General features: G+C 40.1%; 1 protein-coding gene and 1 pseudogene across 1 annotated transcript in view; both read left to right on the top strand.

The window, feature by feature from the left end:
- ADAMTS2 (ADAM metallopeptidase with thrombospondin type 1 motif, 2) overlaps positions 1-18,042 on the top strand; it is a 346,237-nt gene that overhangs the window by 316,667 nt on the left and 11,528 nt on the right. The gene's annotated exons all lie outside the window — the stretch shown is intronic.
- On the top strand, positions 12,925-13,461 carry LOC102869939 (annotated as a pseudogene).

The raw sequence follows: 18,042 nt of genomic DNA, 5'->3' as shown, positions 1-18,042 counted from the left end.
GAATTACCTCAATTTTTATTGCTTTTTTGCTTAGAAAAAACTATGTAGAAAATGCCTTAAAGTTGAAAGGTAACAGGATTGACTGCTCGCTCCAGAGTCAGAGAAGTCAGAGAGGGAACTTGGAGTAAGCAGGACGTGATTTCGGTAGGAGGGAGGCAGCTGAAGGTCTCGGGAATGGCCCAGATCATCCGCCTTTTAGGACAAAGTTTCCAGGTCCACAGGGCCCAGCTCTTTCCGCCGAGCGGGCTGGGTGGAGACTGAGGCCTGCTCGCTAAGCCCTTCTCGGCGCTGACTGTTGTGCGGAGCTCAGAGGCTCCAGAGGCGCTGCCTTAGGGGAGGGTGACACACCTGGGCCCTTAGCTGTAACCAATGTAGCACTTCAGACCTATCATTCCGTCAGCGCCCTTCTCCCCATCAGTACAATATAGCACCCCTCCCAGACCTTCTGCTGCGCCAGCCCCGTCACCGCACCCTCCCCCCTTTACGGCACTAATTACTGTTATGTAAATACTCGGTGTGTAACTGCATACTAATCCTCACGACTGTTAACTTCCAACGTGGACCAGACCATGTGAGGGACTCCGGGGAAGGTGCAATCCAAGTCCTGGGCATTGTGCTGTCTATATGCACTTTGGTTTTTCAGGGATATTTTATTAGTGTTTTGTATGTACTTAATGACGTATTATATAGGTTCCATTGTTGTTGCTTTTCCAATTTTTTTTATCAGACAACGTTCGTGTGTGCCAAAGTGACTGTGAAAAATGACGTTTTTCTTTTCTTACTATGGTTGAAAGACTTCTTGTCATGCATCCCACAAATAAATTCAATAAAGTTCAGTAAAACTGGGTGTTTGAGTCTGGCACCGCAATGGCTGGTTCTCTTCACCTCCTGGCCCACCACACTATAGAGTAGTGGGGTATAAGTCAGGCATATTAATGATTGTGATTCAAATGACTTTATGACTCCTCTTCTACTAAAGCATTACCCTCAAAGCATTTTTTAAAAACAAGCTTTATTTCTAGAGTAGTTTAGTTTGTGCTTGCAGCAAAATTGTGCAGAATGCACCAGGAATTCAGGCACAGCCAGTCTGCCCTCTACACCCTGCTGTTCCTATTATTAACAACTTGCATTCTTGCAGCCTACTTATTACAACTAATAAAGTAATAGTGATGCATTGTTATCACTTAAAGACCTGTCTTCTAGAGGAGCTCTGGTGACCTAGTGGTAAGAAGCTGTGTTAAAGACCTGCCATCCTATAAGTAATACCAGGCTTTTACTCTATTAAAAATGCATGTGAAGAGTTTTACTGAGGAATGGAGAAAGACATGAATGGATACTGTACACTCAGGCAGAATACAATAGTGTTCTGATGAGCTGCAGAGAAGTAAGGTTTGTTTCTGGGGGCAGTAAACAAAGGTTGTGTGTTTGCTCAGTGGCAAAAATCACTAAAGAGTTGTCAAACCACAGTCTTTCTTAACAGTCTTTCTATACCAGTTCTGATTGTTAATATCTTGGGGAGGAAAGGATTTTTCTGAGATCATGTGCATCAACTTTCTGTAACAATATATATCTGGACTGTGTTTCTTCAAATAACAGGCTATGCTTCTTCAAACCTAAATTACAAATATGCAAAGAATCAGTCCGTAAGCTGGAGTGGAGCTGAAGTCTTAATTTAAAATGGAGTCTGATTTAGGTCTGGGTCAGTTATTCTGGGTGCATCTGTTTTGAGAATCCACTGACATTTCCCTGATTAGAGGGTTAGCAAAGGAGAAGAAGACCCTTGAAGAGAGAAATTCACACAGTGATTGGAACAGTTGAGCACCCCTGAAATTGTGAGGAGGGCTCAGGATCAGGCAAGGTTTTTAGCTGTTGTGTTTCTCTATGAGCTGGAGTAGACTCAGTGGTGACTGACAACACAGCAATGCATTTCCCTCATTGTGATTGTGTGCCCTTTAGTCAGACACAAGCTAATCATAGCTGACTCTCCAGCAAGTTTTCAGAGGCTGTAATCACTGGGAGGAAATTGCCTGCCTTTCTCTAGTGGGATAGCTGGTAGATCTAAACCACAAGTCGTTGGGTGTAAATCACTCAGGAGATCACTTACAATAGAGTTGTCTTCTGAAGGGCTTTTTTAGGTGTAGCTCAAAATGTTGAAAGTATTAGGCTTCAGGGTCGTTGGACTAATTTTTTTCCCTTCACCTTGCCATTGCTTTAAGTTTCATCTCAGGGTGAGTTGATTCTGGTTAAGGTAAGTAAGTGTTGCAGAAAAGACCACATTAGAAAAACAATTTGGCATTTAAAAAAAAACAAAAAACAACCCAGAACTAAAATTCATTCTTCCTGGTAAAATTAATTTCTTCTATATATGTAACTCATTGTGTGACTAAATGTTTTCAGGATTGGTTGCAACAATGAGAAACACAGTACATAATACATTTACCAAGCCCTATAATTATTAGTGAATGGGAATCCAAGAGCACTTGATTGTGCTCATGTGGAACCTATACCTGGACCAGGAGGCTGTTGTGTGAACAGAGTAAGGGAGCACTGAATGGTTTGGAATTGGAAAGTGAGTGCACCAGGATTGTATTCTCTCTCCATACCTATTCAATCTATATGCTGAACACATTATCCAAGAAGCTGGACTTTTTGAGGAGCAGTGTGCTATCAGGATTGGAGAGAGACTCATCAATAACTGGCATTATGCAGATGACACACTCTTGCTTGTTGAAAGTGAGGAAGACTTGATGCACTTGTTGAAGAAGATCAAGGATTGCAGCCTTCGGTATGACTTGCATTTCAATGTCAGGAAAACAAAGATTCTTACCACTGGACCAATAGGCAGCATCATGATGAATGAAGAGGAAATTGAAACTGTTAACATCTTCATCTTGCTTGGATCCATAATTAACACCCTTGGTATCAGCAGTCAGGAAATAAGGAGACACATTGTACTGAGAAAGTCGGAAGTTAGGGACCTTTCCAGATTACTGAGGAGTAATAATGTCAATTTGAAGACCAAGGTGCATCTGATTCAGGCCGTGGTCTTCCTGATTACTAGCTAAGCATCTGAGAGCTGGGCAATGAATAAGGATGACAGAAAAATAATTGAGGCCTTTGAGCTGTGATGTTGGAGAGTAGCACTGAACATCCCATGGATGGCCAAGAGAACAAACAGGTATGTCTTGGAGAGAGTGCTCTTTGGAGGCAAGAATGCTGAGGCTTCACCTCACATACTTTGGACATATTGCTGGGAGGTGCTTTTCCTTGGAGATGGACATGATGTCGGGAAGGGTGGAGGGTTGGCGAAGGAACAGAAGACCATCAACTAGGTCGATTGACACGGTAACTATTGCAATGGGCTCTTGTGTGTCAGGAAGTGTGAGGATGGCACAGGATAGAACAGGGTTCAGATCTTTTGTTCATAGGGTCGCTATGAGTCATGTTCGATTCGATGGCACCTAACAACAACAACAAACAACAACATAATTATCAGTGAGCTCTGGTGGCCTAGTGGTAAAGAGTTGTGCTGCCAATCCAAAGGCAGGAAGTTCAAATCCACCAGCTGCTCTGAGGAAAAAGATGTGTAATCTCTGTGGAATTTACAGTCTCTGAAAAGCTGCTAGATGGTCAGCTATGAGTGGACTAGCTATGAGTAGGTTCCAACTTGATGGCAATGAGAGAAAGAGAGAGAGAGATGATGATGCTGATCAATAGCATGATTACGGGAGTAAGCAAGCTAGTAAAAAGGTAATGTAAACCAGGTCTCAAACCTTGTGGAGGTCAGCTAAAAATATCAGAGTCGTAGGAAGAATAGTATGCAGCCAAGAGGCTTTTTGCTGGTACTTCACTGATACCTTATTCTACTTCTCCAGAGATTTTTATCCATAAGCAACAAAGAGATATTGTCAATAGCACAAAACTACTCCTTGTTGAGCTAGGAGAAGATCAAGAGCTATGGTAGTTGACAAACCAAAAAAGAGATGTTTCTCTCTGAGATATATCATAATTAGGCACAAACACTGAAACAAATGGCCAGCCCTGCCCAGGTCTGTGGTGGTTTAGTGCATCGTGTGTTGCATTGCTAACTAAAACATCAGTAGTCAGAACTGACTTAAGAATAGTGAGTTTTGGCTTATCCAGGACTATAAAAAATGAGATTCTCTGAAAGGGTAAATTCTTCCTTCTGCGTGGATTTAAAAAAAAATATTATTCTTTCATTGTTGCACAGTTTCTTCCCTCCACCTCTCCCCCCCTTCCTCAGTCCACTTTGCAATGCACCTCTTGTTCCAGATTGTTGTCATATATATAATACCTAATCATATATTCCTTTAGGACAGTTCTTCTCTTCATCTGTTCCAATGCAGTGTTCATTATTTATCCACTCTTTTTCTATTTTCCCCCAATCCCCCGCCCCATGTCAGTCCTATTTTATAATGGTGGTGTTATACAGTATTTGTCCTTCTATGTCTGAGCTGTTTCGCTCAGAATAATGTCCTCCAGGCTTACCCATGTTGTTTAATGTTTTATGAGTTCACTATTTTTCAATGTTGTGTAATATTCCTTTGTGTGAATGTACCATCATTTTTCTACTCTTCCGTTTGTTTATAGACACTTGGGTTGCTTCTATCTCTTTGCTATTGTGATTACTGCAGAAATAAACATGAGATGGAATACTCCCAAACTTATTCTGTGAAGCAAACCTATCCCTGTGTGGATTTTTTTAAAGTTTGAATTTCAATCATTACTACTCACGCTTTTATTGAATTCTTACTATGAGTCAAATACATTTCAGAATCTTCTGGTGGCCTAGTGGTAAGGAGTTGTGCTGCCAACCCCAAAGGCACATGGTTCAAATCCACCAGCTGCTCTGTGGGAGAAAGATGAGCGTTCTCCTCCTATGCAATTTACTGCCTTTGAAAACCCACCAGGGGTCAGCTAACATCAGTTCCAAGTCAATGGTACACAACAACAACAATATTCCACTGTGAAAATTTCATTGTGTGAATGAATAGTCAAGGGAATTTTAAGGGTACCCAGAGTTCATTGACCCCAAATAGTCCAACTGTCTAAGTCCAATATAGAAAGAGCTATTTTAATTTCTTCTTAAATGTATGTGGACCCTCCATATAGAAAAAATATGAAACAAGGAGCATACTTACCTCAGTTTGCCTGTTAGTAAATGAAGTAAACTTATTAGCAATGTGGAGTCAATTTATTGCCTGTGAATCATCATAAATAGATAATTCCCCAAATGCTAAGTGATTCTGAAGTTGGGTACAAATTGGGAGATTTTGGTAATTTTCAAGACAGTTATTTACTAATGAGGAATAATATTGGGAATTACCAATATAAAAGAGTAGTTCCTTGAGGAAGAATAGAGCATTCTTTGGGATCTACTCAGGATGAATAAGATTAAAAGCAAGATACAGAGATAGGTAGATAATTACGGAGGTAACTATAATTTCACATGCACAACCTATTTTTTTCTTTTTAAATTTTTTTATATTACTCTGATTTATTTACAAAGTTTGAATACATTGTTTGTCAAAAAAGATCCTTCTCGTTTCCTTCACCCACCCACACATCAAATTGTGCAACCCTATGATTAACACCCAACCCCCTCCATCCTCACCCTTCTATCTTCAGCCTCCCCTCCCCACCTTGGAGCCTCATACTCATTCTATAATAATGATTTTATATAGTATTTGTCCCTATGGGACTGAGTTAGTTCACTCAGCACACTGCTCTCCAGGTCCTCCCAAGTTAGGTAGTAATTTACACAATCATTGCTCCTGCATGCTGTGTAATTGAATGACCTATTTAAATGGATTTTCAAAATCAGTGTTATGGTTAGGTTTGAACCCGCAATCTAAAATAGGAATAGCAAGTTAAGTAGGTAAAGAAAGAGAATGCTTATTTAAAATTTCATAATGAAGAAAGGTTAATTAAAAAGAAAATAAAAGACAATTATAAAGTATTTTCTTATAGTGAATTTCCCATGAGATGAATGCAAGCTGGTAAAATGGTATTCCAAAGGTTGTAAGTACTAGGCAAAATTTAAAAATTTCAATTACTAGCATAAGAGAAAGCATTCACAAGAGTGAAGATTTGATAATTATTGTGATGGTGGTATTGTATGCCATCTCATTAGAACCAATCCATGGCTGACCCTTCAGTGCGTTTTCAAAGGCTGTAAATCACATGGGAGAGAACTGCCCATCTTTTTCCCTCAGCAGCTGGTGGATTTGAACTACTTTGCTTTGGTTTGGCAGCACATATTCTTATACTTTAGGCTAACAGAGCTCCCTGATGATTATTAGAAACACCAAAAAACACACCACAAATGTGTAATACACGTAATACCATAAGAATAACAACAGGTAAGTCCATTGATTTCTCAGGTTGTATGAGGTCTTGTTTCCTGAACTTGAGTTCAACTGTATACTTCTGAAGTTAGCACTAGGTAATTTACATCTGAGTTTTAAATGTTTTTCTGGTTTACAAATCCAAATAGGCACCTTAGTTTTCTTCAACTGTGACACATGAATCCAAGGTCTAAGTTTTTTCTGGTTTCTCTATATAGGGTTTAGTTAAAAGCATTAAATATTATTTTTTTTTAGTGAGGATTTAAAGATACTTTTAATTGGCATATTTTCATGAATTTACGTGTCATCTTTGCGCAGGGGCCATGCTAATCTTCTCTGTATCATTCAAATTTTAGTATATGTGCTGCTGAAGCGAGCACTTAATTGACATATTTTATAATAAACCAACTCAATGACACCTACCAACAGCAATAAGCATAATATTCTGGAAGAATATATAATAATGGAGGATTAATAGCTAGTCGATATTTAGTAAAGAAGGAAAACAAGGCTGTTATTCTTACAAATATCTTTAATTTGTTTGAAAAATGTTTCTTAGGGTAAAGCATTAAAAATTAATATTTCAATAACTCAGATTGTATTAAATTGGGCAAGTACAGACAATATAAGGAGGGAAATCGTGGGCTTTGCAGTAATTATCCCATGAGAGGTAAATGTATGGGGTTCAGATATAGTTATCATTAACTGAATTGTCTCCTCCAAAAATACTCATCAATGATGCTGAGCCATCATTCTCAGTGATTTAGAATTATGTAATGTTGAAATTTGATGGTTATGTTATGATATGGTCATCCCCAATAATGTGATGTAATATAATGAATCAATCTATTTTAAGGGGTTTAGGGCAACATGCAACACCCTTATTCAAATCACAGCCCTGATCTGATGAAAGAGAGTTTTCCTGAGGTGTGGCTTACATCATACAAGGGATAAAAAGAATAGAGAATCAAGCAGAGAAGGAAGGGCCTCAGTATTATGAAGAAAAACAAGCCAAGAGTAAAGCGAGTCATTTGGACCCAGGCTTACCCATGTGTTCAGAAGTTCTTGGCCCAGTGAAAGGCTGATGCCAATTCACTGTCTCTGCAAGGAATTCCAGAGTCACAGCTGCTGAAAGGACAAAGAGGCCTTCTTCACCTAGGGCTGAAATAGAGAGAAAGCCTTCCCCCACAGCCGGGCCCTGGATTCAGACTTCTAGCCTCCTACACTGTGAAAGAACAAATTTCTGTTCATTAAAACAATCTACTTTCTGGAATGCATCTAAAATATAAAGTAACTAAAGGAAGACCTTTAAAACAAACCTAAGGAACCTAGCAACTTGAGTTTTTATTATGCCCTTGTTCTTTCTGCAAGCCCAGAGCACTGAAGATGCCAGGCATCATGCAATCTCTGATTTGTTGTTGTTGTTGTTAGGTGACATGAGGTTGAGTATTACTCATTGCTATCCTATTAATAACTGACCTGAACCCAGTCCTGTTCTGTGTCATCCTCATCATCTCTGACACACTTGAGCCCATTGCTGTATTCACTGTGTCAATCTATCTCATGAGAGGTCTTCTTCTCTTTTGTTGGCCCTCTGTCTTTTCAAGCATCATGTCCATTTCCAAGGAACAGCCTCTTCTAGCAACACATCCAAAGTATGAGATGTTGTGGTTGTTGTTGTTGTGATGTGCCATCGAGTCGCTTGCGACTCACAGTGACCCTATGTACAAGAGCTTTAAACGCTGTTCTATCCTGTGCCAACCTAGCCATCTCAAACGCACTTGTTCCCACCGCTCCAGTCACAGAATCGATCCATCTCATTGAAGGTCTTCCTCTCCTTTGCCTCCCCTCCATTCTGCCAAACATGATGTCCCTCTCCAAGGACCCGCCCCTCCTTGCAACATGCCCAAAGTATGTCAGGTGAAGCTTCAGAATCCTTGACTCCAAGGAGCATTCCAGCTTCACCTTCTCCAGGACAAACCTGTTTGTTCTCCTAGCAGTCTATGGTATATTCAACATTCTTCTCCAGCACCACAGCTCAAAGGCATCAATTCTCTTTCTATCATCCCTATTCACTGTCCAACTCTCTGATGCATCACACATAACTGCAAAGACTATAGCCCAGGTCAGGCGCACCTTATTCTCCAGCCTGACGTTGTTGCTCTTCAGTACTCTTGAGAGGTCCCGCACAGCTGACTTTCCCAATGAAATTAATCTCTTGATTTCCTGGCTGCTGTTACCAAGAGTGCTGACTGTGGAGCCAAGTAAACTAAAACTGTTAACTATCTCAATCTCTTCACCACCATACTGATGCTGCCATGAGATGGAGCTTCATTAGCTTTACCTTCAAGAAGCACTCTGGCTGTATTTTTTTTCTAAGACATATCTGCTTGTTCTTTTGGCAATTCTTGGGATACTCCGTGCTCTTCTCCAGCACCACAACTCAGAGGTATTGATTCTTCTTTCTTCCTTATTCGTTGTCTAGTTCACAGATGAGAAGCAGGTGAATGAAAAGATGATGGTTTGAATCGTTGACTTCATTGTTTCTAATGATTTTTAAGTGGTCCCATGTTCCTGGCAGTGGACTTTACCTGTGTCCTGAATGCTGATACTAAGGATGAGATTGTTGATCTAAGCAAGATGAAATAATTGACAGCTTCAAATCCTTTCTCTATCAAGATGTCTGTTGGCCCCATTGTGAGGCCAATCTTTCTTTGATGTTGAAATGTAACCATATTGAAGGATGTAGTTCTTGATCTTCTGCAGCAGCTATTTCAGAAAGCAAGGTTGTGTCATCTGCATAATGTAGGTTATTGATGAGTCTTCCTCTGATCCTGATGCCACATTCCTCTTCATAGAGTCTTGCTTCACAATTTATTTGCTCAGCATACAGATTGAAAAGTTATGGAGAAAGGACAACACTTCCTAATTTGAAACCATAAAATATTCAGACAACACTTTCTTAATCTCTGATATATAGGGGAAATTCAGGATAATTTGTGGAAAACTTTCCAGTAAAGTGGATTATTCAATAAATGAAAATAGTCTTTGTGTTCCCCAGAAAGGTATTAATAAGAGGCTTGATTTTGGGGTTTTGAGGGAGGTAGTTGATTTTCTAGGTGTTTTATTAACGTAAATTGAAATGGCATGTCAGCAAGGGAAAACTGCCACTTAGTGGAAATCTGCAAGTCAGCACTTAAACGTAGTAAGAGCTTACCTATAACAAATAACCCCTTTTGTACTAAAGTTTGTATTTTTAAGGCTTAAATTCTCCAGAAAATGTAATCATATTTTGCCCTTTTAATTGAAATGTAGATGATCACTCCATTTAGATAACAAATATCTCCCCAACAGATGAAGAGGAGTGTCATAGCTAAGTAAAAAAAAGAATATGAATCATCGTTGAGTCCCAGGAAGATTTGGACCATCTGAGAATGTACTAAAAGTAAATCTTGGTTCGTCATCTCCACAACTTTTGAAATTTTATCTTTCTGCTTAGGGCGTTTGTAAACAAATGAGTTTGACAGCAGACTGGGTGGCCCCTGTGTCAATTAAAAATGGATAGAGTTCTTCAGTAGTAGACATAGTTGTTTACCTTGAGGAATTAAAGCCACCATGGGAAAAGTCCCTGAAGTGTCTCTAGAACAGTTTAATTATCAATTAAAGAATGGAATGATGTTTGCGGAGGACTCTTTCTGTTTGTTATTCAGTTTAAAGTCTATTTTTGCTAATGGCCAGGTTTTCCACATTAGTGTTAGAGAGCAGTTTGGGTCATTGGAGCCTTTTTTGTGTCAGTCTGGTTTGGTTTTGATTTTAAGTTGGATTCATGTTATCATAATGCAGAGCTGTCAGATTTTAGCCTTTGTGGTTTATTTTACTTTTGAAGTTTAAGAATGTTCGCAAGCCAGATTGTTCGGCTCTTTGCTGAGGATTTCTTTCTGTACTAAATGATGCCTTCTTACAGAAGCTGAAATATCAAGTTCAATAGCGGATAGGAATATTGCACTAAAAACACTTTTGGCCATCAGAGTCAATTGTTCAAACCCCAAATGTACAATTGGGGAATAACTGAAATAATTTTGGTCCCGTATATTATTGGAGGAAGAGCCTTGGAGATGGCTTCAAGAAATCATTTGTCAATATGTCAGCTGTCCTCAAGTGATGTAGCAGCTGTTTGATCTAAGAGTTAGACTGTTTTTAGAATTTTTCCATTCAGCATGTTTTAAATGGGATTGAACTTCTCAGAAATGGTTAACATTAGCTTACATTATATTATTAGTTAAGAGTAGCTCAGAACTGCAAGTTTTAATAAAATTCTTAATTGTCTCAGAAAATTTATAAAGTTCCTTATGAAATTTTGAAAAACGCTTAACAATGGAGTATAATTCTATGTGAGTGTAAAGAATAAATGATATACTTGTTTTATTAAGAGATTTCCTGATACCAATCTGGAGTCTGTGAGGAGAATTTAAAATTGCATTTTGGTAATGTGCCTTAGATTGTCAATAGTTTCTTTAAGAAAGTTGAGAATTTCAGAAAAAGTATTTTCAGAAAAATATGAAGGCAAGGAAAGGTCAGAGAAGTAAATTTGGAGTCAGATAGTGGAGAAGAAAGGGTGTTAACAGAACTCAGACATTGTAATATTTGTTTTGTTTAGTTAATTTATAAATAGTCTGACATACTTTGGGCACGTGACTAGGAGAGACTGGTCCTTGGAGAAGGACATCATGATCGGAAGGGAGGTAGGACAGCACAGGAAAGGAAGACCCTGGATGAGATGAGCTGATACACTAACTGGGGCAGCGGGAGTTGGTGTGATAGAATCAGTGAGATTGGCTCAGGGCAGGGCAGGCTTCATACACAGGGTCACTGTGAGTCACAGGTGACTCAAAAATAAACAATTTCCTTATTTTTATGTAAAGACATACAGCCTCATAGGTGGCTTAAAGTCCTAATCAAAATAGACACCTAATTAATTCTGTTTAATACAGTGTTATTGTTTTCTAACTTTCTACACAGGAAAACGAACTTATAAACACTAAGATCAATGGTTCCCTAAAACAGCCACTGATTTTCTAAAGCATGGGTAAAAACAAAGATCAAAATGTTGACAACCTCTTTGGGGATTTTGCAGTGTACATCCCTCACTCATCAAGGACGTTATGGGACTAAAATGTAATGAACAGACTTACCAGAGGAAGAATCTGGGCGACTCTTAGATTTAACCATTAGATTCCTCATTTGCAGTGTGAATGAAAACAGGACTGGAGCTTTATGTTTATCAGGGTCACAAATGTCTAGACTCTGAGCTATCTTGGAAGCAGTGGAATGGAGTCTATGACTAGTTTCAACTTCAAAGAGAAAGAAAAACAATATCCTAGAAGAAAATAAATCCAACAATAAAACTCAGAAGAGCCTCTAGACATTAAAAGCAGGGGCTCGGATCCTTTGTCATTTCCTCAGCAAGTTCCACCTAGTACCATTGACTTGAGTCCTGGGCTCCTTGGGGAGCAATTCATCTTCAGAATCCTACTTCTGAAGCCAGAAATAATGTTAAGTGAGAAGGTAGAATTTTATTGAGGGATGTTGTTGTATGTAACATTCAGTTGAAAATGACTTGTAACTGAACCTCCAGTGGATTATCAAAGACTGTAAATCTCACAGGAATGGATTACCCATCTTTCTCCCTTGGAGGAGCTGCTGGATTTGAACCACATGCCTTTGAGTTGGTAGTGCAACTTCTTACCCATTAAGTCATCAGAGCTCCCTTATTGAAGAGTTGTGTGTCATTGTGTTGGAACTGAACCATAGCTGACCTTCCAGCGAGTTTTTAGAGGCAGTAAATTGCTTGGGAGAGCCCATCCTTCTCCTGTGAAGAAGCTGGTGTATTCAAACCATGTGCCTTTGGGATTGCAGTGCAGTTTTTTACTTCTAGGCCACAAGAGCTCAGGTGTACAAAAGTGTTCTAAATTTCTGCAAAGAAATATATACAAAGGCTACCTATGCACAGGCATGAGGGCTGTGCATGGCAAAAAATGACAAAGGTGTTATCAAAACCACAATTTTCCTCAAAAATCATTCTTCACGTTAGAAATTCTATTTGTTAACATCTTGGAACATCCTAAACAAATAAGTTTTCTGAGAACACTCGTATCAGACTTTCTACAACATGTATCTAGTTCCTTCCTCTCATCTAAAATATAGGTTATGCTTAAACCCTAAGTATAGACATACAAAGTCATGCAAAAAAGCAATAGTGAATCCAAAGTCTTAGGGAGTGATTAGAAACCGAGTCCAATTCAGGTCTGGGTCAGCTATTCTGAGGTGTCTCAGCTTTGGGGTTTTGTTAACACAGTTCAAATAACCAGACTGTATGAAGAATAACCAAAATTGGAGGAAGACTTACAACTTGCTATACGTAAATGACACAACCTTGCATGCTGAAAGTGCAAAAAATTTGAAACATTTATCAATAAGGATCAAATAATACATAGCTCTCTGAATGAATTCTACCTTGACATAAAGAAAACAAAAATCACTCTTCCTGTTCTCCATCATGGCGCAGGATCAAGGCGAAAAAGAGAACCCCATGCGGGAGCTGTGCATCCGCAAGCTCTGCCTCAACATCTGTGTAGGCGAGAGTGGAGACAGGCTGACCCGGGCCGCCAAGGTGTTGGAGCAGCTCACAGGCCAGCCTCCTGTGTTCTCCAAAGCTAGATACACCGTCAGATCCTTTGGCATTAGGAGAAATGAAAAAATTGCTGTCCACTGCACAGTCTGAGGGGCCAAGGCAGAGGAAATCTTGGAGAAAGGTCTAAAGGTGCGGGAATATGAGTTAAGAAAAAATAACTTCTCGGATACTGGAAACTTTGGTTTTGGGATCCAGGAGCACATTGATTTTGGGATCAAATATGACCCCAGTATCGGTATCTACGGCCTGGACTTCTATGTGGTGCTGGGTAGGCCAGGTTTCAGCATCGCAGACAAGAAGCGCAGGACAGGCTGCATTGGGGCCAAACACAGAATCAGCAAAGAAGAGGCCATACGCTGGTTCCAGCAGAAGTATGATGGGATCATCCTTCCTGGCAAATAAATTCCCGTTTCTATCCAAAAGGCCAATAAAATGTTTTCACGAATTGTAAAAAAAAAAAAAAAGAAAAGAAAACAAAAATCCTGCAACTGGACAAGCAATATCATGATTAACAGAAAAAAAAGATTGACGTTTTCATTTCATTTTACTCAAATCTATAATCAGCACCCTTGAAAGCAACAATGAAGAAATCAAACGGCATACCAATGCCTTTGAATCGTAGTGCTGGCAGAGTATTGAATATGTCGTGAACTGCCAAAAGAACAAACAAATCTGTCTCCAAAGTTGTGCAACCAGAGTGCCCCTTAGAGACAAGGATGCTGATAGTTTGTTTCATTTACTTTGGACATATTCTCAGGAGGAACTAATACTTAGAAGCATCATGATGGAAAAGGTGGAGGGTCAGAGAAAGAGAAGAAGACTCACAACCAGATGGATTGACACAGTGATTACCACAATGACCTTGAGCATCACTAAGATCGTGAGGATGGTGCAGCACAGGGCAATCAGGTCCTTCATGAAGAAGAATGTGGCATCAGGATTGGAGGAAGACTCATCAACAACCTGCGCTGTGCACATGACACAACCTTACTCGCCAGAACTTAGGAGGATCCGAAGCATTTGCTGCAGAAGATCAAGGACTGTGGTCTTCAAGTTGGATTGCATCTTAACATCAAGGAAACGAAGATTCTCGCCACCGAGCCAATTGTCAGCAACAGGATAAATGGAGAAGACATTGAGATTGTTAACAATTTTCTCTCGCTTGGACCCACAATCAGCATTCTTGGCACCAGCCACCAGGACGTCAAAAAACTAGCTGCACTAGAAAAATCTGCTGTCAGGGGCCTCTCCAGAGTACTGAAGATCAGTGGTATCGGTCTAGAGACTAAGGTGCACCTGATCCAGGCCATGGTCTTTGCAATTACTTGCTCTGCATCAGAGAGCTGAATAATGACTAAGGATGACAGAAGAAGAATTGATTCCTTTGAGTTCTGGTGCTGGAGAAAAGTACTGAATATAACCATGGACAGCCAAGAGAACAAACAGGTCTGTCCTGGAAAGAGTGAAACCAGATCACTCCTTGGAAACAAGATTTTGAAACTGTCTCGCATCCTTGTAGAAGGACATCATGCTTGGAAAGGTGGAAGGTAAGCGCAAGAGAGGAAGACGCTGGATGAGATAGTTAACACAGTGCCTGTGGTAATGGGGGCAGGTGCGCCGGAGATGGTGAGATTGGCTCAGGATAGGCATGGTTCAGAGCTGTTATTCATAGGGCCCCTATGAGTCGTCGTCAGCTCGATGGCACGTGACAGCATGAAAACAGTGCAGGACAAGTCGGCGCTTCCTTATGTTGTACGTAGCGTTGCTATGATTTGGAACTCATTTTATGACACTTAGTCACAATGACCACACATTCCAGAGCTTGTATTAGTGTCTGTTTTTGTGTTGTACTTTGGGTTTTCAAAATGCATATGGTCATGTGTCCACATTTCAGTATCATGTAGAATAGTTTCTTTGCTCTAAAAAATGTCCATTGCTATAGGTTTCCAGTTCTTATTTGCAGGAGAGGGGGAAACTTTTTTAAAAATTTGTTTCCTTCTTCACTGAGTCCCAACCAACAACTGGCAGCCTCGATATCTCTATAGTTTTGTCTTTCCAATAATGTCACATAGCTGAAATCATACAATGTGTAGCTTTTTAAGATTGACTTATTCCACATAACAGTATGTTTTTAATGTCTCTCATCTTTTTATGCTCTGATAGTGCATTTATTTTTGATAGTGTACTTCTTTATGAGAGGGACATCATGCTTGGGAGGGTGGAGGGACAATGCAGGAGAGGAAGACCTGCAATTAGATGGATTGATTCCATCACTGGGGTAATAGGGATAAGCATGTTGGAGACAATAGGATTGGCAAAGGATAGAGCAGGGTTTAGGGCTGTTGTACATAGGGTCACTATGAGTCACAGGCAACTCGACGGCACTTAACAACAAAAACAGCTTCTTTTTTTTATGTTGTTGTTAGGTGCCGTTGAGTCGAGTACGACTCATAGCAACCCTATGAGCAAAAGTTCTGAACCCAGTCCTATCCTGTGCCATCCTCACACTTCCTGACACAAAAGAGCCCATTGCAGTAGTTACCATGTCAATCCACCTGGTTGAGGGTCTTCTGTTCCTTCGTCAACCCTCCATCCTTCCCAACATCATGTCCATCTCCAAGGAATAGCACCTCCTAGCAACATGTCCGAAGTATGTGAGGTGAAGCCTCATCATTCTTGCCTCCAAAGAGCACTCTGGCTGCACCCTCTTCAAGACATACCTGTTCGTTCTCTTGGCCGTCCACGGGATGTTCAGTGCTCTTCTCCAACACCACAGCTCAAAGGCATCAATTCTTTTCTGTCATCCTTATTCATTGTCCTGGTCTCAGATGCATACATAGTAATAGGAAAGGATATGGCCTGAATCAGACACACCTTAGTCCTCAGCTGATCACTACTCCTCAGTAATTTGGAGAGGTCCCTAACTGCAGATTTTTTTAAAAAGAACTTGAAACCATCTTTAATTTTGTCAGGATTACCTTAGCAGATTTACAATAGTTTTCCATGAATGATAGTAATATCACATTTTCTTTTAATACACTTTTTAAGTTAAAGTGGGAGTTAATGTAAAAGAAAGGGCATAGTCCATAGGAAGGTGTGCTGCTCACTCAAAGGCCAAATCCCTCTGGGGAGTCAAAGCCACCACTGGCTCCATAGAGAAAGCTGGTGCCCATCTTTCTTAAATTGCCTGTCTTTCTTAAAGTCACAGCCTCGGAAACCCAACGGTGGGTCACCTATGAGTTTTTATTAATTGACCCAGCAAATAGCACACTAGTGTAGAACACTGGTTCCATCCATTACATTCTGACTTATGTCAACCCTGCATGTGCTGGAGTAGACCTGTGCTCTCTAAGTTTCTCAATGGCTGGTTTTTCAGAAGTAATTTATCAGGCCGTCTTCTGAGGCACCTCTGGGTGAACTTAAAGGTCCAGTTTAACTGAAATTAGCAGCCAGGAGCATTGTCTGTCCCACCAAAACCCTCAAAAATAACAGAAAATTCATATACAGCCAAAATCACCAGAGAGGCAAATGGCTTAAATCTTGAGGATGTCCTCTCAGTGTTTTATTGTCATTCCCTGGAAAACAATAGGATTTTGCAGTAAATTGATGTTGGAAATGGCCAAACATCAAGTGTTATAAGGTTGTAATTGTTATCTGTATTAGATACCTTTGTTATTGTATGGCTCAGGGCTCATCATACAGCCCCGTGGTGGTACATTTTGTGTCTCACTCATCTTGGAGGTCTCTTTGATCAGTGGTATTACTTTAAAATATACAAACCTTTGCCATATTTTTAATATTTCTTTATGGTTAAAATTGGTAGTGAATATTCTGAATTTTTTTTTCTAGGCTGGCAACAGTATAGCCAAACAATTGGACAATGGTTTTCTTAATCCTTCATTCCTTTATTAACTTATTTTTAGTGTTTGTTGTTGTATACCACAGAGTCAGAACCAGCACAGCTTCTTGCCACTAGGACACCAGAGCTCCGTATTATTATCTTACTATTTTTAATAAAAAGCAATCTAACGTGAAGAAGCCCACTATTCAAAGGCCACAGACACAGAAGCCTAGTACACAGGTGAAGGCCTGCACCTTGCCTGCCTCTGGAGAGAAAGACTTAGGATTGCTCACTGGGCATTTTCTTTGTACTGTCAAAATAAATAAACAAACTCGGACTTTAAAAAGGAGAGAATATTCAGAAGAGGAAAGGGACTATTGTAATAGGGAAACCAGTTGAACCATATGATTGACAAACATCTCAAGACTTTAGGCAAAAGGTTTTTTCTTTTATAGAGAGAAAACAAAACAAGACTATAATAAATGAGGGTGTGGGGAAGCAGGATCATATAATCTGAGACCAGTTTATTCTTTTGGAGTGATCTTGAAGGTGGGGATATGTGTTGGCATGGTATTTCTGGGAGGTTCCTCATTACTCACTGCCACTGAGTTGGAAGCAACTCATAGCTGACCTTCCAGGGGGTTTTCCGAGCCTATCACTCACATGGGAGGAGATTGCCCATCGTTCTCTCTTTGGGTTGGCTGCACAACTCCTAGCCTAGTAGGCCACCAGAGCTCCCTGCCTGAGAGGCACAAAGAGTTAATGCCCTCAGCTGCTAACACAAATGTTCAGGTTCCCTCAGATGTGCCCAAGTGCAGTTATACTTTGATACTCATGAGCTCACCATGCATTACGATTGACTCTGTGGCAAATGATTATTTCTTTGTTGACCAGATTGAGAGGGGACCAGATTTCAGGGATGTGAAGGGAGAAGATACACTTCACCATTATTTGTTCACTCTGATTGAGCAGGGGAACAAACAATTCAGTTATTTATAAGGAGAAGAATGGGGATTTGGAGTGTTTATGATGGCTTTGTCACCTGTTGACCAGGAAGGACTTAGGAGTTTTATCTAAGTCATAAAGGGGAAGATGTTGGCAAAAGTCAGTTGTTTCAGAGTCAGGAATTGCCATCAGTCCAA

This window comes from Elephantulus edwardii, unplaced genomic scaffold (genome assembly GCF_000299155.1).
Source record: "Elephantulus edwardii isolate Elephantulus edwardi_28Jun2011 unplaced genomic scaffold, EleEdw1.0 scaffold00221, whole genome shotgun sequence".
NCBI classification, from domain to species: Eukaryota; Metazoa; Chordata; class Mammalia; order Macroscelidea; family Macroscelididae; genus Elephantulus; species Elephantulus edwardii.
Note: the sequence above shows the minus strand (reverse complement) of the source record. Positions and strands in the feature narration are given on the sequence as shown.